Source organism: Giraffa tippelskirchi, chromosome X (assembly GCF_054371585.1).
Source record: "Giraffa tippelskirchi isolate mGirTip1 chromosome X, T2T-mGirTip1v1.2.pri, whole genome shotgun sequence".
Lineage (NCBI taxonomy): Eukaryota > Metazoa > Chordata > Mammalia > Artiodactyla > Giraffidae > Giraffa > Giraffa tippelskirchi.
The window spans coordinates 109,749,579-109,777,208 of record NC_137289.1 but is presented as its reverse complement, the minus strand read 5'-3'; the positions used below and the strand labels follow the sequence as shown (position 1 = coordinate 109,777,208).

Below are 27,630 nucleotides of genomic sequence, written 5' to 3'. Positions count from 1 at the left end.
AAGTGTGTGTGTGTGTGTGTGTGTGTGTGTGTGTGTGTGCGCGCTCAGTCACTCAGTCGTGTCCAACTCTTTGCCAACGTAGCCCACCAGGCTCCTCCTCTGTCCATGGGATTCTCCAGGCAAGAATAATGCAGTGGGTTGCTGTTTCCTCCTCCAGGGGATCCTCCTGACCTAGGGATCAAACCCTCATCTCCTGTGGCTCCTGCATTGGCAGGCCAGTGCAATTCTTTACCACTAGAGCCACCTGGGAAGCCCCAGCTAATGGAAGAACGGAAGCTATACAGACCCTCCTCCCACTGGAAAACTCCTCTCTGCTCCATGTCCTGCCCTGGCCATGCTCAGGTGGCCTGCCCCCCACCCCCTACCTGTCTCCTCCATAACTCTGACCCAGCACAGAAATGAACAGGATTTTTCTGGCTGAACTGTTGCCCGACCTTGTCCCCACCATTCATATGTTGAAACCCTAAACCCTCGATATGGTGACATATGGAAATGGGGCCTTGTTGAACAAGCTTCACTGGTGTCCACTGGTGTCAGCAGTAGGGATAGAGGCTAGACAAGCAAATCCACGCAGCTGGCACAAATACTGAGCACCAGAATGGTGCTGGGGTGGGAGGTGACTGTTTTCTATGTGAAATTGATGTAAGGGGCTCATTTAAAGCTTTGTATGTTGAATTATTTTGGTGAGGAGAACTCTGCAGGATTGTCCTTTAGTAATCAACAATACGTATCTACCCAAACTGAATATATACATTCCCTGACCTAGCAATTCTGCTCCTAGGTATAGACCCAACAGAAAGGCAAACGGTTGTCTACCCAAAGATAAAAATTTTCACAGCAGCACTCTGGAACAGCCTCCAACTAGAAACTACCCAAATACCTGCCACCAACGTGGAACAGAGAAAGGGTTGATGTCTTCACACAACTAAATACTATATAGTAACAAGAATGAACAAGCTATTGGTATCACACGGATGAGCCTCATCATATGGAGGGAAAAGGCAAACAAGCATAAGAGTTCATACTGTATGATCTGTTTATATGAAGCTCAAAGGAAGACAAACGAATCCCTGATATTAGAAGTCAGGATAGTAGCTATACTTCACTAAAAAGTTCTAAAAATCCATGAAACAAATGGTTTATGAAGTGCCTTTGCACATCTGTTGTCTTATTTTTCTGTTCTTTCTCAGTCCAACAGTACTTCTTTTCAGATATATGATTTATAGGTAGCAAAGTGCAGAAATCCTAAGTGACCAGCTCAATGAATTCTGCCACATGTCTTCACCTCGGTATATGAAATTATAGAACATTGCAGCAGTCCTGAGAGTTCCCCTACATTATCTTCTTTTCTCTTCATTGACAGCCTCAGGCTAGCAAAGGAACATCAGCCTGAGACACGGAGACCTGCCAAAGTGCCACTGCCTCCCTGGAGGCAGGACAGCACTGCCCTCATAGCAGAGGGATGGCTGAGAGGCCCTCTATCTTGAGGTTGCATCATTAGCCAATGAATTAAATTCCTGAAACAGGAGGCTCTGTTCCCCTTTACACATAGCCAGGCAGGGAGTAGGGGTGGCAGGATGGGAGGCACTGTTTAGTTATTTTTTAACCTTGGTCATTTTCCAGAGCCATCTCCCAACCATCAACATTCTGGACAATGCCCTAGAGCCTGAGGGTTATCATCACCAGGTGGAGGGATGCTAGTGCCAGGCTAGAAACTGCCCCCTGGGGACAGAGTGGCCCCCAACCCACCAAACTGGGTGGGTAGGGCGCCTGGTAAGGAACAAGGCAGTTCCAATCCACTGATGCTGCTATGGAGTGAGGCCTGGAACGTGCCTCTAGCCGAAGCTTCTGGAAGGTCAGTGTGGATGCATTCAGAGTCCAATTCTCACTGTCCCCCAAGCCTGGTCTGGGGCTGGATGAAGTTGGAGGGCTGATCCTAAGCAAGCTAGAGGGAATAGAAGGTGCACCTTGGGGACTTCCCTGGTGGTCCAGTGGTTGGGAATTCACCTTTCAGTGCAGGGGTTGTGGGTTTGATCCCTGGTCAGGGAACTCAGATCCCACATGCCTCAGAGCGAGCGCTGCAACTCGAGAGAGTACGTGCTCCTCAATGAAAGATCCCACATGAAGCAACAAAGACTCCATGTGCTGCAGGCAACTAAGACCTGACAGAGCCAAATAAATAAATTTTTTTTTTTTAAAAAAGAAGGTGTACCATGAGCTCCCCCATGGATTTCTCCCTCCAGTTCAAAGCCCTTTTTTGAACAGCCTCTATCCCTAGGACACGGTGCTGGGGACACAGCCTGAGAACCTGGGTGGCCTCATTTCCTCAAAACTCTGGGAAGTTTCTTGGCCCTCTTAGGAGAAGTCCTCTTGACTCTTCCAGTCATGAACAGAGCTCCCCTACCCCCTCCTGGGCCTGGAACCCCGTTCTGGAAAGGCTAGAAGACTGCCGAGCAGGCAGGGGGCAAAGGCCTCACCTGCTTCTCCCTCAGGGCAGAGTCCGGTTAGCTCCGCTCTCACTGGCTTCTGCAAGTGGGAGGTTGAGGAGCTGGTGACTCATCCGATTTCTGGGAAGGAAAGGATCAGAGGTTCCGATGGGCTTATTTATTTATTTATGACTGAGATCTGGATCACGAGGCGACATGAGAACCATACAAAGGCTTGATAAAATTTAGCAGAGACTTTGGCAACAGCCCGTATGGAATCCATTCGTTTTTCTATTTAAAAAGGTGGGAGAGGGGAAAGCCTTCATTCCAAAGCTGCAAATGAACTTACACCATCTGCTCCTCTCCCAGCCAAAGAATACAATTCCAGGAAGCAGGAGAAGGGAGGCCTGTCGGGGCTGATCGGTGATGGCTGTCAGCCGTGAACAGTTGTTTATCCTCAATGACTATTTCCACGTAGACCTCTTGCAGGGGTCTGCTGTTCTTGACATGGCAGAGAGGAAACAAAACCTCTGATGCTGTGTACAGCAGTCGTCCACCCCCCCCTTCCTCCACCATTTGACTGACATGCGGTGGCCTTGGCTGAGTCCTCCTTGGGACTCGGTAACAAACCCAGAGACAAAGAAAAGCCGGGTCTCGGCTGACTCTGACCCACCCCACAGGGAGCCTGCACCCGGCAAGGCAAGGAAACACCCTTCAGTTGTTCCAGGGACTAAGGTTTCACTTGGTTCAAAGAAACGCTCTTTGTGTTCTCAGGAACTATGCTTCTGAGTAACAGCTGTCAGAGTCCTACACAAATAGCTTCATGTGGATTTGCCACAGGATCCGGGGTGGTGGGCTTTGCTATGAATTCTAACCCTATGATTTCAGCACATTTTCTCTCCATGTAAAAGCGTGTGTGGAGGGGAGAGGGGACTAGAATCATTTCTGGATAGGAAGTCATATAGGCAAAAAAAATAAATAAAACCCTCAGAAACAAACAAACAAAAAAGAGGATGGTTTGCTTTGATTACAAAGGAGCCACACCTTGGCCTGAAAGATCCTTCAAGAGAGCTACGGAACTGGACAGCTAAAACTACATGCTGCCCAATCCTCAGTGAGATCGAGGTGAAACAGAAACTTCCTGTTTATTTTAGTCCTTTAAAGCTGTGGGGGCGGGGATTTAAACCAGGGCTGTAGCACTCCGAACGAATCACAACTGCTAGATCAGTCTGGAAAATTGTGGCACCCCCCTGACCCATGCGGAGAAGGCAATGGCACCCCACTCCAGTACTCTTGCCTGGAAGATCCCGTGGATGGAGGAGCCTGGTAGGCTACAGTCCCTGGGGTCGCTAAGAGTTGGACACGACTGAGCGACTTCACTTTCACTTTTCCCTTTCATGCACTGGAGAAGGAAATGGCAACCCACTCCAGTATTCTTGCCTGGAGAATCCCAGGGACGGCGGAGCCTGGTGGGCTGCCGTCTATGGGGTCGCACAGAGTCGGACACGACTGAAGCGACTTAGCAGCAGCAGCAGCAGCAGCAGCAGCCTGGCCCATGGACCATGCCCTCCGGTTCCCACCTGAGGACTAGACAGAGGTAATAGCATAATCAAGCAAAGGAGTGAGCCAGAACTACCACCAGATGCTTTCAATTAGCCAATTTTAACCTTACAGCATCCTTCTTGGGGTGGGGGTGGGGAGCAGGGGTGAGGATGGAGAGCAAATGCCATCCTCGTGGGTTTTTTTTTGTTTTTTTTTTTCACACAACAGAGGCCTGCCCGGGAGGCTAAATGACCCAGTTACACACAAACAGCTACGCAAAGGCTGAGTCAGGATCTGGCTGGGTCTCAGGCCTTACCCCCAGAGCAGCTACTTCCTCCTAAATATCTCTAAGCCCTCAGTTTCTTGGGCCTTTAGTTTTAGCACCTGGGCTGCCATGCTTTTGCTCCTAGTTACACTGTTTCCACCACCTCCATCTGGGGATCTCTGTGGAAGTGAAACTGCCCACCGCAGATGGGACTCGAGCCCTATTGTGCCTCAGATGGGACTTGAACCTACAATCTTTAGCTTAGGAAGGGGCTTGAACCCCAAATCTCCCAGTTGAAACTGCATACCTCATCTCAGGACTTAATGAAGCTCAGGTTCTTTGAGTCTTGGCCCAGAAGGAATTTGGTGAGAGGCAAACTGATAGGTAAGTAGATTTACTGAGAGATACACACAGATAGCCCGTGGGCCATCTCAGAAAGGGAGAGGCGGTGTGTGCATGTCTCTGTGTGTGACTGGTTAGTTTTTATGGGCTGGGTAATTTCATAAGCTAACAATGGGAGGATTGTTCTAACTATTTTGGGGAAGGGGCAGGGATTTCCAGGATTTGGCCACCACCCACTTTTTGGCTTTTTGTAGTCCACCTTATAACTGTCATGGTGCCTGTGGTTATGTCATTTAGCATATGCTAATATATTATGAGTGTGTAATAAGGCTCAAGGTCCACAAGAAGTCAGATCTTCTGCCCTCTTGGATCTAATCAGTTTTTGTGTATCCTCAACGGCTATGTCATTCTTTTAGAGGTTGTGCCCAGCTCTATTCTCTCCTGTCTCAGAAGGTCATCCAACCCAGGACCACCCAACACCTCAAAGTAGTCCCAGGTAATGCTCAGGATGGTAGACAAGCAGGGCTTCCAGAATTTAGCACAGGAATGCTCAAACTCTGTCATACCCATGGAACGTGTTAAAAATACATACGGCGAGGATGTGGAGAAGCTAGAACCCTCATTTATTGTTGGTGCAGCTGCTGTGGAAAACACTTCAGTGGTTCCTCAAAAAGTTAAGAGTTATCCCGTGACCCAGCAATTCTAGTGTCTGCCCAAGAAAAGTGAGAACTTATGTCCACACAAAAACTTGTGCACAAATGTTCACAGCAGCATTATTCATAATAGTCAAAAGTGGAAACAGGCCAAATATCCAGCAAAAGATGCATGGAAACAAAACGTGCTCTATCCCTACAGTAGAATATCATTCAGCAATTAAAAGGAATGAAGTACTGACACCTGCTACAACATAGATGAGCCTCGAAAACTTTATGCTAAGCAGTCAGTCACAAAGGACCACACATTGTATGATTTTGTTTAAAGGAAATTTCTAGAATAAACAAATCCATAGAGACAGTAAGTGGATTAGTGGTTGCTAGGGGCTGGAGGAAGAGGGGAATGGGGAGTGACTGCTAATGGGTATGGAATTTCCTTTGGGGGTGATGAAAACGTTCTAAAATTAGCCAGTGGTGATGCTTGCAAAACTCTGTGAATATATTAAAAACCATAACTTGTACACTTTAAAAGGGTGAATTTTCTCCTCACAAAGAATATTCACTAAACTTATTGTGGTAATCATTTTCATGATTTACCTAAGCCAAATCATTATGCTGTAGACCTTAAACTTATACAGCACTGTATGTCAACCAGATCTCAATAAAACTAGAAGAGAAAGAAGGGTGAATTTTATGGTATGTAAGGTATAACTCACTTAAGCTATTACCAAAAAAAATATAGACACCTGGGCCTACCCTCAGAGATTCTGGTTAAGCAAGTCTAAGATGGCATGTGTGCAGCTGCCTTTTTAGTAAAGTACCCTAAACGAGAAAGTGATTTACAAGGAAATGTATGACTTTGAAACTGCACAACTCAGATTGGGACTTGAACCCAATCTTTTTTTATTTTTTTGGGTCACATCATGGTATGCAACCCATGCCCCCTGCAGTAAAAGTGGAGTCTTAACCACCAGACCACCAGGGAAGTCCCTTTTTTTTTTTCTTTTCGGGCTGTGTGACTTGTGGGGATCTTAATTCCCTGACCAGGCCCTTGGCAGTGAGAGTGAGGAGGCCTAACCACTGGACCACCAGGGAATCCCCCCATATATCTTTTATTTTATTTTTAAAAGAATAACTTTAAAAAGATATAATTTTATTTATTTATAGCTGCTGTGGGTCTTCATTGCTGTATGTGCTTTTATCTAGTTGCAGAAAACAGGGGCTACTCTCTAGTTGTGGTGCACAGGCTTTAGTTCCTCCTCAGAATGTGGGATCTTCCTGGACCAGGGTTTGAACCTGTGTCTCCTGCATTGGCAGGCAAATTCTTTACCACTAAGCCACTAGGGATGCGCCCCTCATCCCCCATCTTTTAATTGAGATCACACACCTAATCTCAGGACTTATTGAAGTCAGGTTCTTTTTGTTGTTGTTGCAGGTAGAAATAGTTTATTTCTCTTCATTGCTAAGTAGTACCCCATTGTGTGGATATTAAACAAATTGAAGATGTATTTCCCCCTTTTTAAAGAGTTTCTGTGCTATACAGGTTTTTTATACGTAGTAGTGTTTATAGGTTAATGTCAATCTCCCGGTTCATTCCACTCCTCCCTTTCTCCTCTTAGTGTCCATACATTTATTCTATATGTCTGTGCCTATTTCTGCTTTGCAAATAGGTTCATCTGTACTATCTTTCTAGATTCCACATATATGTGTTAACACATGATATTTTCTCTTTCTGACTTACTTCACTCTGTATGACAATCTCTAGGTCCATCCACGTCTCTGCAAATGGTACAATTTTGCTCCTTTTTACGGCTGATAATTTTCCATTGTATATATGTACCACATCTTCTTTATCCATTCCTCTGTTGATGGACATTTAGGTTACTTCCACGTAACCTAGCTATTGTAAATAGTGCTGCAACAAACCCTGGGCTGTGGGACTTCCCAGGTGGTCCAGTGGCTAAGACTCTGTGTGCCCAGTGCAGGAGGCTTGGGGTTTGATCCCTGGTCTGGGAACTAGATCCCACATGCCACAAGTAAAGATCCCATGTGCCACAACCATAGACCTGGTGTAGCCAAATAAATAAATAAATATTTAAACAAACAAAAAAACCCCACTGGGCTCCATGTATCTTTTGGAATTATGGTTTTCAGATTCTTGATGTTGCAGAAAGAATTAAGTGAGAGACAAAGTGATAGGTAAGAAGTGGATTTATTTAGAGAGATACACATTTCACAGACAGAATGCAGCCCCTCTCAAAAGGCAAGAACAGCCTTGGGATAAACACATTCTACAGATGGAGTGTGGGCCATCTCAGAAGGCGAGAGGCCCTGAAATACAGGGTGGTTAGTTTTTATGGACTGGATAATTTCCTAGGTTAATGAGTGGGAGGATTGTTCCAACTCTTTAGAGGAAGGGGCAGGGATTTCCAGGAGCTGGACCACTGCCCACTTTTTGGCCTTTTATGATTGGCCTTGGAACTGTTACTGAAAGAGTGTGTGGGTCTGGCTACTTGCTGCTCAAAAGCTAATAAACAGGCCAGGTTGGTGGAAATGAAAGTTTGCTTTATTTCAGATGCTGGCAACAGGCTTGGTGGGCGGGGTCAGGACTGACTTCTGTTCAAAGGCTGACTCTCTGCCCCACCCCCTCCCAACTGGCAACCAGTGGGGCAAGAGCTTTTATAGTCAAAAGGAGGGGCTACATGCAGAAACAGCACAGTCAGCTCTGACAGTCATCTCGAAATTGGTCATCTTGATTTAGGTATAGTTAATCTTCAGTTCCAGGGTCTACTTGTTCCCATTTCTCTGAGGCCAGTTCTCAGAATTGTGGCAGCTTATGTCCTGGGTACAGTCTTGTCATCATGTAGTTAACTTCTCCACCTGGTGTTTTAATATCACTAAGACAGCTCACAGGATGTGGCTCAAAATATTATCTATAGTCCTTGAGAAGGAACTAAAGGTCCTTGATTATGCTTAATGACTACATTATTATTACTTGGTCTCCTTTGACTGTTTTCCTTTGTTTCTGCATTTCTCATTTCTCTGATTAAACTTAATTCTTTGAAGTTTTCCACAGACAAAAGGCAGGCAGAAGACATGGGTGGGTGCGGGTGGGGGGATGGAGGTTCGGAGCAAAGACCATGGGGTCCTGCTCTATTTCAGAACTGTCATGGTGCTGGTGGGTGTGTCATTTAGCATATGCTAATGTATTATGCAAAGAGTTGGACACAACTGAGCGAGTGAACTGAACTGAACTGAATGTATTGCGAGGGCTTCCCAGGTGGCACTAGTGGTAAAGAACCCGCAGGAGACATAAGAGACGCTGGTTCGACCCCTGGGTTGGGAAGATCTCCTGGAGGAGGGCAATGCACTCCACTATTCTTGCCTGGAGAATCCCTATGGACAGAGGAGCCTGGCGGGCTACAGTCCATGGGGTCCCAAAGAGTCGGACACGACTGAAGCGATTGAGCACACACGAAATGTATTATGATGAGAGTATAATAAGGCTCAAGGTCCACTGGAAACCTCCTTTTCTGCCTTCTTGGGCCTGACCAGTTTTTGTATATCCTCAACGGCTATGTCATTCTTCTAACGGTTGTGCCCTGCACCCTCCCCTCCTGTTTCAACATCACTCGTGCCCTTGAGGAGTTCACAGTCACACTGGGGAAACATAAGGGTCTCCTAGGGGACAATTTAGGATCAGACTGTGTGGTCTTAGAGAACAGCACAGTTGTGGAGAGAGAGGACAGCTGTGGGCCAGAGTGGCTTGTTGGGGGGGAGGGTGAGGGAACTAAGCTGAGCCTTGGAGGAGAGATAGGATTATGCAGACAGAAGAATGTGTTCTACTGGGAAATGGGGCCTGGGAATGTGCATGGCACCTGCTGGTTGGGAGTCTGTGCAGACTGACATGCAGGTGTGGGCTGAGGTTCTCCCTGAATACCAGGATGCATTGCAGGCAAAGATGCGGAGCCAAAGATGATTATAATGATGTAAAGAAAGCAGGGTTTTAGGAGGTGTAGCCTGGATTTTGTGTAAAAGTGTACTTTAAGCAAGGACTGGCAGTAAAAGGCCAACTGAGAAGCTGGGGCAGGAATCAAGAAATGAAGTGGTGGGGGTCTAGGCCTGGGGCTGGATGGGGGACTGGAGAGGAAAGAGCAAAGTCAGAGTTTCAAGGGGAATTTAGCGTGAGATTGGCTAATGGAGAATGAAGAAAAACAATCAGAGGGAAGCCTATACAATTATAGACACACGGCTATTTCCTGAGTGAGACCAGAACCTGGTTTAAATCCTAGCTCTGCAGCTATTGGCTCTGTGACGTAGGCAAGTCACATGACCTCTCTGTGCTTTAATCTTCCAAACAGTAAATTTCAAATAATAGTAACTATCTCACTGAACTCCCCTGATGGTCCAGTGGTTAAGAATCCTCCTTCCAATGCAGGGGGCTCTGGTTTGATCCCTGGTCAGGGAACGAAGATCTGGCATATGCTGTGCAGCCAAAAAAAAAAAAAGGCCAGGGCAGGCCGGGGCTTCAACACCATAAGTACTTGGGCTGCCCCGTCTGCACTGGGTGGCCAAGTCAGGCTAATACCTGTGGAAAGAATTGTGTTCCTTTTATCTATCCTTCTGATATTGACGCTTGCCTTACATTTTAGGGTAGGCAGACTGAGGTGTCCAGCCCTTGAGTGTACTTTTCTGAGGGGCCCGGAACACTCTGGCTGGATCCCAGACTGACAGGAAAGCAGGTCCCCATTCTGGAGGCCACCCAGGTTCTTACTGGTAGAGTCCCTGCTCAGGCCACACCTATCGGTGCCAGGACAGGTGAGTCAGGGCCAGGCGACAGCCCCAGGGAGTGCTCCCTGTCAGCAGGGAGCCTGGTCCTGGCTTGGAGCCAGAGGAAATGGGAGCAACTCAGTTCCCATCCACTACCATGGCAACCTGGGCAGAGTGGCCCCATCCAGGTGCCAGCATGGCAGAGGCCGTGGGAGTGCCCAAGGGCAGGTGGGCAGGTCACTTCCGTGGCCAGGCCTGCCTGGTTCATCCCCGACCTGGCCCAGGAGGGCATGTTGGGCAATTCCCTGAGGACAGCAGTGGCTGTGCATACAACCCCCGATTTCCACACAACTTGCCCCTTCTTGTTCTTCCTGTCTGGGGTCATTTCAGTTGTGGCACGGTTGTTACTTTCCATAGCAGTTGAACTGAAAAAGGAAACCAAAAAGAGCATCTTTATTTGGACTGAGAGGGAAGTTTGGAGATGGCTTTCATTTTTCCTGCCAAGGCTGCCCCACCTCACCCCGAGGCATGTGGGCTAGGGGGCTCCCTGCATTGGAAGCACAGGGTCTTATCCACTGGACCACCAGGGAAGTCCCTGTGGATGGCTTTTCAAAGCCCTGGTTGAGAAGGGAAGAGTGGGAATATCATTTTTTGAGGCTCTTGGGTACTTCAAGAAATTACAGAAATGACAACCGTTTTTCATGTGATAATATTCATCCTCGTGACACAACATGGATATGGCACAGCCTCGTTTGCCAAGTGGTTTTGAGATTTTTCTGATTTCAAACACCTGTGTTTTCTGCCAATTTTTAAGTGTGAAAGCTGTTCCCTCAAATGATTCAAGTAGACAACTCATTCTGGCACTCAAAGCCACTGTAGTTTGATCCTAGCACCTCAAAAATCAGTCTTCTCCCTTAGTACTCCATAACATAAACTCCAAGCTTGTTCATTCATTCATTCATTCATTCAGGCATTCAGTAAACAGTTTTTGAGCACAAATTGTGTGCCAGTATACTGCTTGAAGCTGAGGAATCAGAGATGAAACACACAGTCTATGGGGGAAGGGAGGGAGAAAATAAAAACAAACATACCCTGGAATGCCCTGGTGGACCAGTGGTTAAGACTCAGCACTTCCATTGCAGGGAGCATGGGCTCGGTCCCTGGTCGGGGAACTAAAACACGTGACCAAAGACAAACAAATAGGACATTCCTGGTGGTCCAGTGGTTACGAATCTGCCTGCCAATGCAGGGGACATGGGTTCGATCCCTGGTCTGGGAAGATCCCACATGCTGCAGGGCAACTAAGCACCTCAATACTGAGCCTGTGCTCTGGAGCCTAGAAACTGCAACTACTGAGCCCACATCATGCAACTACTGAAGCCCGCCGGCTCCCAACAAGGGAAGCCACCACAATGAGAAGCCCATGCACCGCAACTAGAGAGTAGCCCCCCAGCCACAACTAGAGAAAGCCCACACAGCCAAAAGTAAAAATAAATAAAATCACTTTAAAAAGAAAAAAAATAAAAAGATCAACAAGAAATATAGCCTTCCATTCTGTGTGAAAGTGTTATGCCAGATGCTGAGCTCACTGACCACTGTGCTAGGCAAGTAACTGCTTTCTACCCCGGGGCCTGCTTCTGTCAGTGCCATTCATACCAAGTAGAAATAGCCAGTTGAAGAGAGGGGAAGTTTCTCCTTCCATTGCTCCTACTATTTTCCCTTTCCTCCTTTGAAGGAGAAAGGCAAAACAATAAATGAAAACGTTTCATTCTCTTCAAGTACCCACAAGGGCAGAGTTCATTTTGTTCTTCCGTTTGTATTTTTTCTGAACACGTAATACACACAGGAGAACAAAGGTAACCTGGGAACAGCCTTCCTCTTTTCTCTGTCCTCTAGTCACACGGTCCACTCCCCAAAGTGTTCTTGGGACTGGTTTCTTGGGTATATCCCCAAAATATCTTGTGCATTTGCCAATAGATCTGATTGTATATCTTTTGGGGGCCCTATATAGATAGTAGCATTCTACACACCACCTAAACCTTGCATTTTTGCCTAAATATAATTCCTGATGTTGTTTCTACATCAGTACATCTGGAATGGTTGCATTTTGGGGGCCACACCATCATGTATTTGATTTGGCTAGTCTTCTATTGATAGATATTCGGGTGGCAGACTTGCTGTTACAAACAATGCTGCAATGTATGTTGTTGTTTTGGATCTTCTTGCACATGAGTGAGTACATCTGTAGGATGAATCCTTAAAGGTGGAGTTGCTGGATCAAATGGATGAGCAACTTCAATTTTCATAGATATTGCCAGCTTGCCCTCCAGAGAGGTTATGACTATTTACATGCCAGCCAATGAGAAATGAATCAGCCCGTTTCTCCACACCCTTTTAAACACAGCATATTAGTTTTCTAATTACCACAAACTCAGTGGCTTAAAACCCCACCCATTTATTAGCTCACATTTCTGTAGGTCAGAAGTCTGGTATGGCATGGCTGAATTCTCTGCTCAGGGTCTCATGAGGTTAAAATCAAGGTGTTGGCTAGACTGAGTTCTTGTCTGGAGGCTCTGGTGAAACATCTGCTTCCAAGCTTGTTTCTGTTGTTGGCAGAATTCAGTCCTTATGGTTGTAGGACTGAGGTCTGCCTCTCCTTGTTGGCTGTCAGCTGGGGGCCATTCTCAGCTCCTAAAGACTGCCTGCCTTCCTTGCCATGTGCCCTCCCACCCCAATATTAAGTGAACAACAACAAATCAAATCTTCTTGTGCTTTGGATCTCTGCCTTCCCTGTCTCTGACCTCTAGACCTAGATTTAAAGGACTCATGTGATTAGGTTATACCTGTCCAGATTACCCTGAAAAGTCACTTGTTTTGGGAACATAATCATATCTGCAAAATCTCTTCACAGCAACATCTAGATGAGTGTATGAGTGAAGACCTGGGAGAAGGTGCTGGTATACCATGAGGTGGGAATCTTGGTGACCATCTTAGAATTCTGCCTGCCACACACTGAATTATCAAACTTTACCATGTTTGTAAAATGTAGGAGATGAAAATGGAATTTATTGGATATTTCTCTTTCTTTGCCTGGGAATCTTTTCACTGTTTAAGATCCATTTGCATTTCTTTGTGGTTTTCTTTTTTTCCCCTTTGGTGAATGACATCTGCTTATATCCTTTGCCCCTTTTACTACTGGGTTCCTGGTCTTTTACTTTTTAATTGACAGAGCTCTTATTTTTTGAGCCACACCACACTGGCATGTGGGATCTTGATTCCCTGCTGCTGCTGCTGCTGCTAAGTCGCTTCAGTCGTGTCCGACTCTGTGCAACCCCATAGACGGCAGCTCACCAGGCTCCGCCGTCTCTAGGATTCTCCAGGCAAGAGTACTGGAGTGGGTTGCCATTTCCTTCTCCGGTGCAAGAAAGGGAAAAGTGAAAGTGAAGTCGCTCAGTTGTGTCCAACTCTTAGCGACCCCATGGACTGTAGCCTACCAGGCTCCTCCGTCCATGGGATTTTCCAGGCAAGAGATCAAACCTCTGTCCCCTGCAGGAGAAGCTAGGATTCTCAACCACTGGACCACCAGAGAAGTCCCTAGAAGAGCTCTTTATATGTTAAGGATCTTTCCTACCTTAATGACTTCGTCTTATGTATTTTATTTAGAACCCCACCCTCCTCCTTGCTGCATCCAGAAGCACCATTCATTCTTTACAGCCCAAGTCAAACCCACATTGCCCAGAGGCCATGCCTGACTTTACCAGTGCTCACTTATCAACTCCTCTTCATTCATTTCTTACCCTGTCCCGTGCTTTATGTTTATTGGTTACTCTTGGTTCCCCAGCTGGGATGTTGAGTGCTTTTTACTACAGGGATTCAGAGATTCGGGTATTAGACTAAGCATGTGATATGCACAAAACTAGTATCACTTTCATGCATTGGAGAAGGCAATGGCAACCCACTCCAGTGTTCTTGCCTGGAGAATCCCAGGGACGGTGGAGCCTGGTGGGCTGCTGTCTATGGGGTCGCACAGAGTCGGACACGACTGAAGAGACTTAGCAGCAGTATCAGTAAACCAATAAATTGATGCCTTGAACTGGAAATCAAAATTGCAGGTTTTGTCTTCACATTTCCTATGTTTATTACAAATACACATCACCATATACCCTTAACAGCCTAGTCTTTGTGACGTCCATCCATTTTTGTAATTATTGCAAGATATCTGAGCATGTTAAGGGCTTTCTTGGTGGCTCAGATGGTGAAGAATCTGCCTGCTATGTGGGAAACCAGGGTTTGATCCATGGGTTGGGAAGGTCCCCTGGAGGAGGGCATGACAACCCACTCCAGTATTCTTGCTGGAGAATCCTCATGGACAGAGGAGACTGGCGGCTACAGTCCATGGGGTCTCAAAGAGTTGGACACAACTGAGCGACCAAGCACAACAAAGCACACGGCATGTTAATGAATATTCTCTCATGTAGAGTTACTCATGTTTTTGGTTAGTTTCTCTTTGACATGGTTTGATCAGTGAAATGTATCTCCAAATCTGTAACATTTTTGCATGTTATTTGATTTGAAATTAATTTAAGATTTTATCAGAGAATATGTGTTCATTTCTTAGAGTCAAGTTGAACTGAAAGGCTCATAATAAATCAGGGCAATCACTCTGCCCCAGCCTTTCCTATCTCCTTCGCTTTTTTTCCAAAGCAGATATTTTCAGTCTTTTCTTTCTTTCTCCTGATGTATCTCTCCATATTTCTAATACACTTAAACTACTATGTTTTTTTTTTCTTATTTTGGTTTTGGCCCCGCCAAGTCACATGTGGGATCTAACCTGTACCCCCTGTGCTGGGAGCACAGAGTCTTAACCACTGGACCACCAGAGATGTCTTATTTTTAAAGTTTAGATGTTATCTGTTGCTTACTATCATGGTGATGAAGACTGGACCTTTTCAGATACCCTGATCCCGTTTGTTCCCTTCCCTCTACTCCCCCCAGTAGAGTTCTTTTGTAATTTTTGATTAAAACAAGTCACTGTTTACATTATTATGGCCATGCAAACGTTCACTGCTGAGCTAGACTGTGCTTCACAGCCACACTTCCTTTCTGACTCAACAGCTCTGTAAATGTGGATATATCAGTAAGGATGCACTAAGCTGCAAGTAATAGAAAACCCATCTCACCAACAGTGACTTAAACCACAAGGCTGTTTCTTACTTTCTTAACATGTATAAAGTAGGAGGGCCAATGGGTTGGTTCAGAGGCCTGGCAGTATCATCAGAACCCAGTCCCTTCCCTCTTTCCCTTTTGCCATCCTGTGTCCTGGTTTTCTTTTTTTTTTTTAAATAAATTTATTTATTTTAGTTGGGGGCCAATTACTTTACAATATTGTAGTAGTTTTTGCCATACATTGACACGAATCAGCCATGGGCCTACATGTGTTCCCCCTCCTGGACCCCCCTCCCACCTCCCTCGCCATCCCATCCCTCCGGGCCATCCCATTGCCCCAGCCCTGAGCACCCGTCTCATGCATCGAACATGGAATGGTGCTCTGCCCCACATTGACAATATACATGTTTCAATGCTATTCTCCCAGAACGTCCTGGTTTTCATATTCAGTTTTGCTTCTACAAGAAGAGAAAGAAAATTCTCCTCCCATACCTCTCTCTTTTGTTTTGATTGGAGAGGGGGTGATTTCTTTCTCAAAACTCCAAGTGGATTTTCCTTTATATCTCATGGGCCAAAACTAGGTCACATAAACTCCCAGCTGTAAGGGAAGCTGGAAAAGCAAGTATCTGCGTTTTCACTCTCTATAGTGAAAAAAGAGGTGAAGAATGAGTAGCCAACCAATAACATCAGCCTCATGGGGTGTTTTTTTTTCCCCACAAGTGGCAGAAGACTCAGCTTAAAATGACTTAAACAATAGTGAGGTTTGTCATCTCATAAAAGAAGTCCAGAGCTCGGGAATTCCAGGATTGGTTAATTTAGTGACTAACTCAACAGTATCAGGAAAGTTCCAACCCTTTTCCATTTTTCTGCTGTGTTAATTGTTGGCTTTGGTCCTCTGGCTTGTCTCTACATGGTCACAGGGGGGCTGCAGCAGCTGCAAGGGTCACAGAACATCAGCTGTATTGAAGAATGTCCTGTCTTCCCGTCCTTTCTGTTTTTTCTTTTTTTAAAAAAATTTTATTTATTTATTAATTTTTGGCTGTGCTGGGTCTTCGTTGCTGCATGGGCTTTCCTCTAGTTGCGGTGTGTGGGCTTCTCATTTCGGTGGCTTCTCTTGTTGTGGAGGGTGCGTGGGCTTCAGAAGTTGCCTCATATGGGCTTAATAGTTGCGGTTCCCGGGCTCTAGAGCAAAGGCTCAGTAGTTGTGGCACATGGACCTGTTGCTCCGTGGTATGTGGGATCTTCCCGGATCAGGGATTGAACCCGTGTCTCCTGCATTGGCAGGCAGATTCTTTACCACCAGGAAAGTCCTTCTTGTCCTTTTCTTATGTGTGAGAGTTTTCTTAGAAACTTCACAGCAGATTTCTTGGGTCTCATTGACCAGTATTGTATCACCTATTTATTTGTAAACCAGTCACCATCAAAGGGGATAAATTAGCATGATTTGCTTTTACTAATCAGTATTCTCCCTCTGGCTTCCTGGTGGCTCAGATGGTAAAGAATCTACCTGCAATGCAGGAGACCTGGGTTTGACCCCTGGGTTGGGAAGATCCCCTGGAGTAGGAGATAGCAACCCACTCCAGTACTCTTGCCTGGAGAGTCTCATGGACAGAGGAGCCTGGCGGGCTGCAGTCCATGGAGTCCCAAAGAGTTGGACACAACTGAACGACTAACACTTTCACTTTATTCTCCCTCTGAGCTTCCCAGGTGGCACTAGTGGTAAAGAACCCACCTGCCAAGGCAGGAGACATAAGAGACTTGGGTTCGATCCCTGGGTCAGGAAGATCCACTGGAGGAGGGCATGGCAACCCACTCCAGTATTCTTCCCTAGAAACTCCCATGGACAGAGGAGCCTGGTGGGCTACAGTCCATGGGGTCGCAGAGTTGGACACGACTGAGCAACTTAACACACATGCACAGTCTCCCTCTGGGGGACATAGAGGAGTCCCAACACTCCTGAAGTAGATGAAACTGACCTATACTTAAACGAAGTTAGAATTCCATTAGCAAAGAAAGAGGGATGGCTACTGAGGAGGTAGGAAATAATTTCTGCCACACCATTTTTTCGTGGAGTTTATAGTTGCCTTGATTTTTCATTCACCTATTTTTTTTTGTAAATTTCATAAATGTTTACTGCTGCTGCTGCTGCTAAGTCGCTTCAGTCGTGTCCGACTCTGTGTGATCCCATAGACGGCAGCCCACCAGGCTCCGCCGTCCCTGGGATTCTCCAGGCAAGAATACTGGAGTGGGTTGCCATTTCCTTCTCCAGTGCATGAAAGGGAAAAGTGAAGGTGAAGTCGCTTAGTCGTATCCGACTCTTAGCGACCCCATGGACTGTAGCCCACCAGGCTCCTCCGTCCATGGGATTTTCCAGGCAAGAGTACTGGAGTGGGATGCCATTGCCTTCTCTGAACTGAGGCACTACCAAATTCAAGGCACTATTCTAGGTATTGGGTATTCCTCTTCAACAAGAAAAACTTAGTACTTGGCTTTATGGATTTTACAACAAGATCATACAGACTAGGAGCATTTATCAGTGGGCAGTTCTCTAAGCTGTCCTTAATAATTGTCTCCTGCAATTTTCATGCGCATCTGCACATACTTGTTTGAGGAACTCAGCCTGCTCAACAACTATGTATTCTTTTTAAATTTCAAACATTTCTTGATCTGTCCCTGAATACTTATTTTGAATTCTTAGGAGAGGTTTTACCATTTCAGAGGTCAATTACTTTTCAAATCCCTCAAACTGTATAATCAGCCAAACAATCTCACTTCTGTAGAAGTGAAAGGATGGGTATTTTTGTTTTCTTGGGATAAATATCTTTAGGAACATCCAACCATTCCATGTTAGTGTTTAACTACTGTTCACACTGAGAAATAAAGAAGGATGAGGCCACATTATGATATAGAAGGAAGGAGGATTTTTAAAAGATTTCATTCTTTTTGCAGACAATCCTTTTCAAGGCTATTTTCCCCCAAATTGAGTTAGAATAAACAATAGATCTTCTTAAGATTTGCCTCTACTGTCATTAGCAATTTCATTTCTAGGAGCTACAAAATTTCAGAAGTTTTTCTTCTAAAATCTGCTGTGACTTTGTAAGTTTTGGTTCCAAAGTCAGTGTTTATATTTTTATTTTGAGCAGACACACCAGCGATTTCAGTAGCATGTCCTTTATGGCTCACAACAATACAAATATTTATGTAATTGCTCAGTTAACTACCACAATAAAATGTAAAGTTCAGGGTCTTTGGGACTTCCCTGGTCTTCCCCTGGTTGAGAGACGCCCTTCCAATGCAGGGGTTGTGGAGAGCTAGGATCCCACCTGCCTCTCTGTCCAAAAAACCAAAACATAAACCAGAAGCAATATTGTAGCAAATTCAATAAAGGCTTTAAAATAGCCCACATGAAAAAAGAATCTTAAAACTCAGGGACTTTCACATTAACTATATTTTCATAAAATATTTTAGTAATGATAGGAACAACTTTTCATGTTTGAATTTAGAGAAGTCTTTCTAAGAGATAAAGTTTCACTCAATACCATTGGTGAATTCTTAAGAGGCTTTGGAACAAGACTTTTCCACAATTGTTCTGCTTTTTGTTAGTGCTGATAAAAAACACTGGTTTTAAATGTGTGAAAATTGATGTTTAGTACAATTTGAAATTATGGCTATGTTAGGTAACGGAGTGAGCCATTTAAAAGACAACTGTTTATTTGACTATAAAAGTACTCTTCCATTTTAACGGAATAGTTTCATGAAAATTTTCTTCATAGACCCAATAGAAGTTGCAGAACTGGTAGGAAACTGATGGTTCTTTGGTTGTGTTCGTGAAGTCCGATTTCCCACTGTAAAAACATTTACGCCACTTTTCCACTGAGTACAGACGGTGCGAGTTCAACATATTAAAAACTACATGTTCTTCTCATGCCTTTTGCACTCATTTTGATACTGAAATGAAATGGCAAAAACTATTACAATATTGTAAAGTAATTAGCCCCCAACTAAAATAAATAAATTTATAAAATAAATAAATAAATAAATAAATGTTTTCTCAAAGGTTTCCTCAAACTCTTTAAACAGCCTAGAACTGTTGACAAAGTTAGCGCAACTGATTCCCTGGGGGCCCTGACTTTTTGTTGGTGAGGAATTTTGCCCAAGGCTTCCCAGCCTCCCACTGGACTTTGTCCCTCGCCCCCCCCCTCCAGCTCCTGATGCTGTCTGTTCCCTCTGAGGTCCAGTCCTCCTCTTACCCTTTGGTCTCCTTGAAGGATCTCAGTTACCTCAGGCCTGGAGCTCACAGGACACACCCAACTTGGTCTTGCCACTGGTTCTTTCTGTTCTAGCTGCTTCCTGCAGGGGCCCCCACCCTGGCCTGGCCCCAGAACGGACCCCCCAGCACTGGACTTCCAGGCCACTCCTCACCAGGGCAGAGGCATGCACTGTGTTATAGGGACAGGGATGAGGTGGCTGTGGCCCTTCAGGGTGTGGACCATGACTTGCCCCCTCACCCCTCCCCCAGCCCCACACAACCTGCACTCAGAACTCCCTTTACCCTGTTTACCAAAGAGCCATTCCACCTCCGCAGGCCACCCTCTACATGATTGCCAATTGAGGCTGCAATTTTACATAATGATAACCTTCCTTGAGCACTTTCTGTGTGCCCAGCACTGCGCTGTTTCCCATGGATTAGCTCCTTAAGCCTAGTTACAACCCTGTGTCATCGATGTTCAGTCGCTCAGTCGTGTCTGATCTTTGTGACCCCATGGACTGCAGCACACCAGGCCTCCCTGTCCCTCATGACCCTGTGAGGTGGGTACCATGTTCAGCCCATTTCTCAGCTCAGGGAATTGAAGCTTCCAGACTTTCTGTCACTGGTCAAGAGTTACCACAGCTTTCTAATTCACGCCCCATATCTAGACTGAATGACTCATGTGGCCCCATGCCGATTCATCATCCAGATAACCTGCCAATTCACCTCCCTATATCCAGAACATTCCATTCCTTGGTCATTAGCACTTTCATCCCTACTGCCTCTGAGACCAGTTCATAGAGCCAGCTGCCAGTTAGTATCTAGCAGGGCTTCTCCTTGCCCAGAAGGACACAGTGCCTGTCAACTTTAAGAGAGGCCAATGGGAAACCCTACAATGAGAGGGTGAGGGAAATATGGCCAACAAACATTGGGCTTCAAGGAGACAATCAGAGAAAATAACCCAAGACTCTCTTCCCTCCCACTGCCTCCACTCTCCTTGTTGAGAAGCTGAAGTATACTTTCTCAGGCCATGCAGGCTCACAGGCTTCCTCAGCCCTGGAGAATTCCACTGTTGGTGACCCCTGTCTGGTCACCCCACAGCATATTTTACCACTCCCTGCCTCAACTGGCTCATCGAGGGCCTAGCCCTTTTCTTCCCATGTGTGCGTGCTAGGTTGCTTCAGTCAAAGTCATGTCTGACTTTCTTCAGACCCATGGACCATAGCCCACCAGGCTCCTCTGTCCATGGGATTCTCCAGGCAAGAATATTGGAGTGGGTGGCCATGCCCTCCTCCAGAGGATCTTCCCAACCCAGGGATCAAACTTGCATCTCTTAAGTCTCCTACATTGGCAGGTGGGTTTTTTTTTTTTTAACCACTAGTGTCACTTGGGAAGCCCTTCCCCCCGTATGAGTTTCTTATTGCGGCTGTAACAAGTGATGACAAACTTACTGACTTAAAACAACACCCATTTATTATCTTACAGTTTGGAAGGTTAGAAGTCTGGACATCAGGGTGCTGGGTACATTACTTCAGGAGGCTCTAGAGGAGAATGGATTTCCTTGCCTTTTTCAGCTATAGGCTGCCTACATTCTTTGGCTCATAGCCCCTCCTTCCATGTTCAAAGCCTTGAATGTAGCATCCTTCAATCTCTCTCTCCCATCTGAGCAACCAACACTTTCACTTTTCTGCTTCCATCATTTATCACTGCAGATGGTAACTGCAGCCGTGAAATTAAAAGACGCTTGCTCATTGGAAGAAAAGTTATGACCAACCTAGACAGCATATTAAAAAGCAGAGACATTACTTTGCTAACAAAGGTCTGTCTAGTCAAAGCTATGGTTTTTCCAGTAGTCATGTATGGATGTGAGAGTTGGACTATAAAGAAAGCTGAGTGCCAAAGAATTGATGCTTTTGAACTGTGGTGTTGGAGAAGACTCTTGAGAGTCCCTTGGGCAGCAAGGAGATCCAACCAGTCCATCCTAAAGGAAATAGTCCTGAATATTCATCAGAAGGACTGATGCTGAAGCTGAAACTCCAATACTTCGGCCACCTGATGCCAAGAGCTGACTCATTTGAAAAGACCCTGATGCTGGGAAAGATTGAAGGTGGGAGGAGAAGGGGACAACAGAGGATGAGATGGTTGGATGGCATCACCAACTTGATGGACGTGAGTTTGAGCGAGCTCTGGGAGTTGGTGATGGACAGTGAAGCCTGGCGTGCTGCAGTCCATGGGGTCGCAAAGAGTCGGATACAACTGAGCGACTGAACTGAACTGAACATCACATATCACCTTCTCCAGCTTTGACCCTCTTGCCTCTCTCCTAGAAGGACCCTTGTGATCACACTGGGTCCAGCTGGATAAACTATGCTGATTTCCCCATCACCAGATCCTGAACTTGATGATCATGTCTACAAAGTCCTTTTTGCCACATAAGGTGACATAGTCACAGGTTCTGGGGATTATGATACCTCCCACCAGAACAGCCTACCAACTACAGATAGGAAGCAGAACACAAGGGAGGAAGTACTGGGTTATGGCAGAGACCTTGCTAGCTCATGTTAATATGTTCTGTGGAAAGAGAAGGTGAATCAGGAGGACCTGAGGAAACCTGTTTTTCTTCCCTGGAAAACACCAAAGACTTTCCTTAGACAAATTTGAAGCAGCCTGATTCTTCCTTGCCCTACCCAGCTGCCTGGGGGGTGGGTGAGGGCGGATGGCAGAGAGACGGGGCCGCTTATAAACTAGGTCATCTTAGCATCCCCCATAAAATGGATGGTTAGCAAGGAAAGCCACTGCTCCTGCACACATCCCTACTCCTGTCCAGCCCTCGGCCCATGCCCCTGTTCTACCTCTGCTTCTAACCTGGAAACTTGCCTGCTCACCTTACTTTCCCATCCTTGGCCCCAGTGGCAAGCCCACCCTCTGGCTTCTCCTACTTCAGTAGAAATCCATCTACCATCTTTGGTCCCTGGATGCCAACTGCTGTACCTCATGGAGGTGGACATGTCTCAGAGGACCGTCCTTTGTTTACCCTGGCCCCTTGCCCACCGGCATTCTGACCAGAAATGCACAGCATATACCATCTTCCCTTAACAGAATGTGAGTCACTGTAAGCTCAACTTTGCGAATGATTGTGAAGTGGGTTTTTTTTTTTTCAGCTCTACTATCTCAAAAAATGCTTAATGACTTGCTTCATGTATAATTCATCAAGATCCTGGAATTTAGGGGGAAATGATGATTTGCAATGACACGCAGACAGACTATTTAAAATCAGGATTGTCCAAGAATAGCCAGAACATATGATCAACATCTGGAAAACATCTGCATGAATGGTGTGGCTGCAACAGATACCAGAGATTGGAAATTTTAAGAAGTATACTGAGGATTGAACCCGTGTCCCATGAAGTGGAAGTGTGGAGTTTCAACCACTGGACCACTGGTGAAGTCTGTTTGTTTGTTTTTGAAACTTTTTTTTTTATTAAAAAAACCCCTTTTTATTATAAAATAAAACACAGACACAAGCAAAACAAATGTAAGACTTGATGAATTATTTTAGGCCAAACATCCTTTTAACTACCACCCAGCTCAAGAAACAGAGCTTTGCCAGGCACTCTAGAAATATTTTCATGTTTCTCATTCAAATCATAGCCCCCTCCCTTGCCCAGAAGTAACCATGATCCTGACTTTTCTGCTAGTCACAAAAAAAACAAGAGTTTTATCACCTACTTTTGCATCCCTACACAAGGTTAGCTTCCCTTAAAAAAATTTTTTTTTGGAGTGTAGTTGATTTACAATGTTGTATTATTTTCAAGTGTACAGCAAAGTGATTCAGTTATACATATATATACATCTATTCTTTTTCAAATTCTTTTCCCAATCAGGTTGTTACATAACATTGAGCAGAGTTCCCTGTGCTATACAGTAGGTCCTTGTTTGTTATCCATTTTAAATATAGACTGGAAGTTCTTTTATTTTTTTTGTCACAGTCTTTTACTGCTCCAGGCAGCAAGTTCAGTTCAGTTACTCAGTCGTGTCCAATTCTTTGTGACCCCCATGGACTGCAGCATGCCAGGCTTCCCTGTCCATCACCAACTCCCGGAGTTTGCTCAAACTCATGTCCATCAAGTCGGTGATGCCATCCAACCATCTCATCCTCTGTCATCCCCTTCTCCTCCTGCCTTCAATCTTTCCCAGCATCAGGGTCTTTTCCATTGAGTCAGCTCTTGGCATCAGGTGGCCAGAGTATTGGAGTTTCAGCTTCAGCATCAGTCCTCCCAATGAATATTCAGGACTGATTTCCTTTAGGATTGACTGGTTTGATCTCCTTTGCCCCAGCTGCAAAGGCAGGTCCTAATCCAATATTGTCCTGGGATGTGGGCAAGAGGACCCAGCCCTGGGCTCCATGCTTAGAAGGGTGCCATATACCATGAGATCTCGAAGAATACGCATGGTAGAGATTGCCTTGGGATCCAGTGGTCAGTGCCGCCAGAGCCCTGAGCCCAGAGTTCTGCCCTTTGCGGGACAGCCCCCAGTGTGATTCAAGGACTGTTCAGGCCCCAGGGAAATAAATCTGTGCTGTAGCTCACACTGTATTTTCAAAACAAAAGGCAACTATTTATGGACACTATGAGGGTTTGCGGTCTGTGCCTCCTCTGATCTTGGAGAGGCCACTGCTTCAGAGGGCCAGGAGGACTTGAGCTGCAGAAAGTTGAGGTGAAAGAAAAGGCAAATTGACTTGTCACACCCTTCCTTCCAGAGAGCATGAATGCAAGATTCACAAATAACCAAGTATCATTTCCCACTGATGCTGCGTGTCCGTATTCTTGCTTATCTTCATGGTTCCAGAGGTATTGCATGGTGACTAGGAACACCATGAGACATTACAAAATTTGTATTATTCTTAAATGTATAATACACAAGATAGCTACACACACACACACACACGCACACACACACATACACACACACTTTTAATGTGAAGGAAGCACGATGTTAGCTCTACTACAGAGCCCAGGATGGGCATTGAACACTAATCATACAGAAAGTTACGTATTTAATAAAAGCGTTTACCATGACTTAAACTTTCAAATTAATAAAATTTCAGCATAATTTAAATCGTTTTGACTTTCAATTTAGATGTATACATTTCAAGTAGACGTGTGCTATGGGGCCTGTGGTCTTCTTACCTCGGGGCCAGACCTTGTCCTGGCCCCAGGCTACCAGGCAGTTCAGAGGAATGTCCCAGCAGCTCTGCTAACTCCAAACTGCTTTCTTTAAAAGTTCAGCACCTGAGCCATTCTCCTTTGAGAATGCTACAGTTTCCCCCCTCTTCCCTTTTTGCCTTTATCTCTAATATTTCAATTATGAACACAGATTACCTGATTAATTATGTTCCTGCTATCTCACGTGCTAAGTCACTTCAGTCATGTCCGACTCTTTGCAACCCCATGGACTGTAGCCCACCAGGCTCCTCTGTCCATGGGATTTTCCAGGCAAGAATACTGGAGTGGGTTGCCATTTCCTCCTCCAGGGGATCTTCCCAATCCAGGGATCCAACCCATGTCTCTTAAGTCTCCTGCATTGGCAGGTGGTTTCTTTACCACTACCGCCAAATCCTAAAACCCTTCATATGTTTTGTGTTAGCCTGGAGTACTAAGATGTCAGAGAATTTCTTCTTTTCATAACTTTTCTGCTGCTGCCAAATTCTCTACTTTTCTAAACTTTTCAAGTTTTCCAAATGACTTTTATCGTCTAAAAAAAGAATTATAAAGGGGAAAAAAAAGAAACTTCTTTTGTTGAGCAGGATGTAACTCTTCTTTATCAGGAATCTGATTCCAATACACTTTCAGAGAATCAGTTCAGTCATTCAGTGACTGTTGGCTGAGTGCCTACTTTGTGTCAGGCACCATTCCGGAAGCTGGAGAGAGAGAGCACAGCTTTATTCTTTGGGGCCGGGGTGGGGGTGGGTAGGGAAGCCACAGGATGAAGTCAAATGGATGATGGTTGAGAATGAGGAAAGGAAGAAACAGGAGGTAGATTTAACTCGGAATTGATTTGGGATTAGTTTGGTTCGTCCTCCACCTAAGTCTCCCAACCTATGAAATAATTTCAATACTCTACATAAGCTTATGCCACAAACCCTATTTTATTTATTTTATTTTCTTCCAGTTTTACTGAGATACAATTGACACACAGCACTGCATAAGTTTAAGATGTACAGCATGATGATTTGACTTAAATACTTCATGACATGATTACTATGATAAGTTTAGTGAGCATCCATCATGTCATATAGATACAAAATACAAGAAAAAGAAAAAATATTTTTTTCCTGTGATGAGAACTCTTTGAATTTATTCTCTGAACAACTCTCATATATAGCATACAGCAGTGTTAATTATATTAATCATATTGTATGTTACATCCCTGGTATTTACTTATAACTGGAAGTGTTACCTTTTGACTGCCTTCATCCAGTTCCTCCTCCCACCATCCCCCTGGGAACCACAAATCTGATCATTTTTTTTCTATAAGTTTGAAATATAATTGACCTGCAACACTGTGTTAGTCCCTGGTACACAACATAGTGATTCAATGTTTCTATGCATTACAGAATGACCATCATGGTAAGTCTACTTACCATCTGCCACTATACAAAGATATCACATAGCTGTTGACTATATTCCCCGTGCTGTACACTTCATACTGGTGACTCACTGATTTTTTTAAAAATTATTTATTTATTTATTTCTGGCTGTTCTGGGTCTTTGTGCTGCACAGGCATTTCTCTAGTTGTGGCAAGCAGAGGCTACTCTCCAGTTGTGGTACACAGGCTTCTCATTGCAGTGGCTTCTCTTGTTGCAGAGCACGGGCTCTAGGCTTCAGTAGGGTATGCAGATTTCAGTAGTCACGGTTCTCAGGCTCTAGAGCACAGGTTCCATAATTGTGGCACATTGGTTTAGTTGCTCCACAGCATGTGGGATCTTCCTGGACCAGGGATCGAACCAATGTCTCCTGCGTTGGCAGACAGATTCTTTACCACTGAGCCACCAGGGAAGCCACCGCCGACTCATTTATTAACAAACCCTTTTAAAATGGGCAATTAGTCATTATTCCAATGAAATGGAATAATTTTTATATGTTAAATATATTCATTTACATGTTTCTTAATTCTCTGTGTGCTAAGTCACTTCAGTCGTGCCCAACTCTTTGGGACCCCATGGACTGTAGCCTGCCAGGCTCCTCTGGCCATGGGATTCTCCAGGCAAGAATACTGGGGTGGGTTGCCGTGCCCTTCTCCAAGGGATCTTCCTGATTCAGGGATCGAACCCAGGTCTCTTATGTCTCCTGCATTGGCAGGTGGGTTCTTTACCACTGTGCCACCTGGGAAGCCCTATTAATTCTCTAGGTTAGAGTAGTTGTCCACTCACTCCTTTGAAAGACAAGACAAAGACACTGACAGCCACCCAGGGGATTCACAGGAGAGCTGGGACCAGAATTTGGGGAGACAGAATTGAGTCACTGACGAGCTAAGGTGCTCTGCTGAGTCATCTGGGACAATTCCTCTAACCTTTTGAGGCGACTTTGCTAAGTTGTCTTTAGTGTTCTGCCTTATCTTAAACCCCTCATTTCCCTGACTTGCCCTCTGTCTCCTGACTTCCTGGGGTTAAACCTGCAGTCTGCAAACCTGAGGTCTGATTCTGCCACGAAACTCTATTTTCGGCCCCCTCAGCTAACTACTCTTCTCAACAACTCTGCTTCTCTCCTTGTGACATCACATAAGTCCTAGGAGTTGTCCTTCCCAGTCACAGAATTGCTGTGCTGTCTGTGGGAATATAAATGTATGAGTATGTTTTGGCCCCAAATTTTATCTGACTGATAGACATAGATGATAGATGTGCTTGTATCCCAGATTTCTCCTTGGAGCTTCAACTGAAATCTCTAGTCACCCGTTAGCCATTTCACCACATCCAGGGGCTCTGCCGCCTCACATGTGTCAAACCAGCCTCCTCACTTTCCCATCCACGTTATTTTTTTCTTCTGTGTTCTCTCTCTCTTTTAACATTTATTTATTTATTTCTATTTATCTGGCTGTGCCACATCTTAGCTGTAGCACATGAGATCTTGGATCTTTGTTGCCTCATGCAGGATCTAGGCATGTGGAATCTAGTTCCCTGACCAGGGATCAAACCCAGGCCCCCTGCGTTGTGAGCA

General features: G+C 45.2%; 1 protein-coding gene across 6 annotated transcripts in view; it reads left to right on the top strand.

Annotated features, from left to right (window-relative positions):
* The first annotated feature begins 3,652 nt into the window (after positions 1-3,652).
* NYX (nyctalopin) overlaps positions 3,653-27,630 on the top strand; it is an 81,343-nt gene continuing 57,365 nt past the window's right edge. The window contains exons 1-4 of one of the 6 annotated variants that reach the window (XR_014075633.1): positions 3,653-4,023; positions 4,551-4,617; positions 4,992-5,071; positions 20,899-22,947. The gene's annotated coding sequence lies outside the window, so the exon portion shown is untranslated. Of the gene's footprint in view, positions 4,024-4,550; positions 4,618-4,991; positions 5,072-20,898; positions 22,948-27,630 lie in introns of those variants that run through there. The other 5 variants (XR_014075634.1, XR_014075632.1, XR_014075631.1 and 2 more) reach the window with 5 other exon arrangements.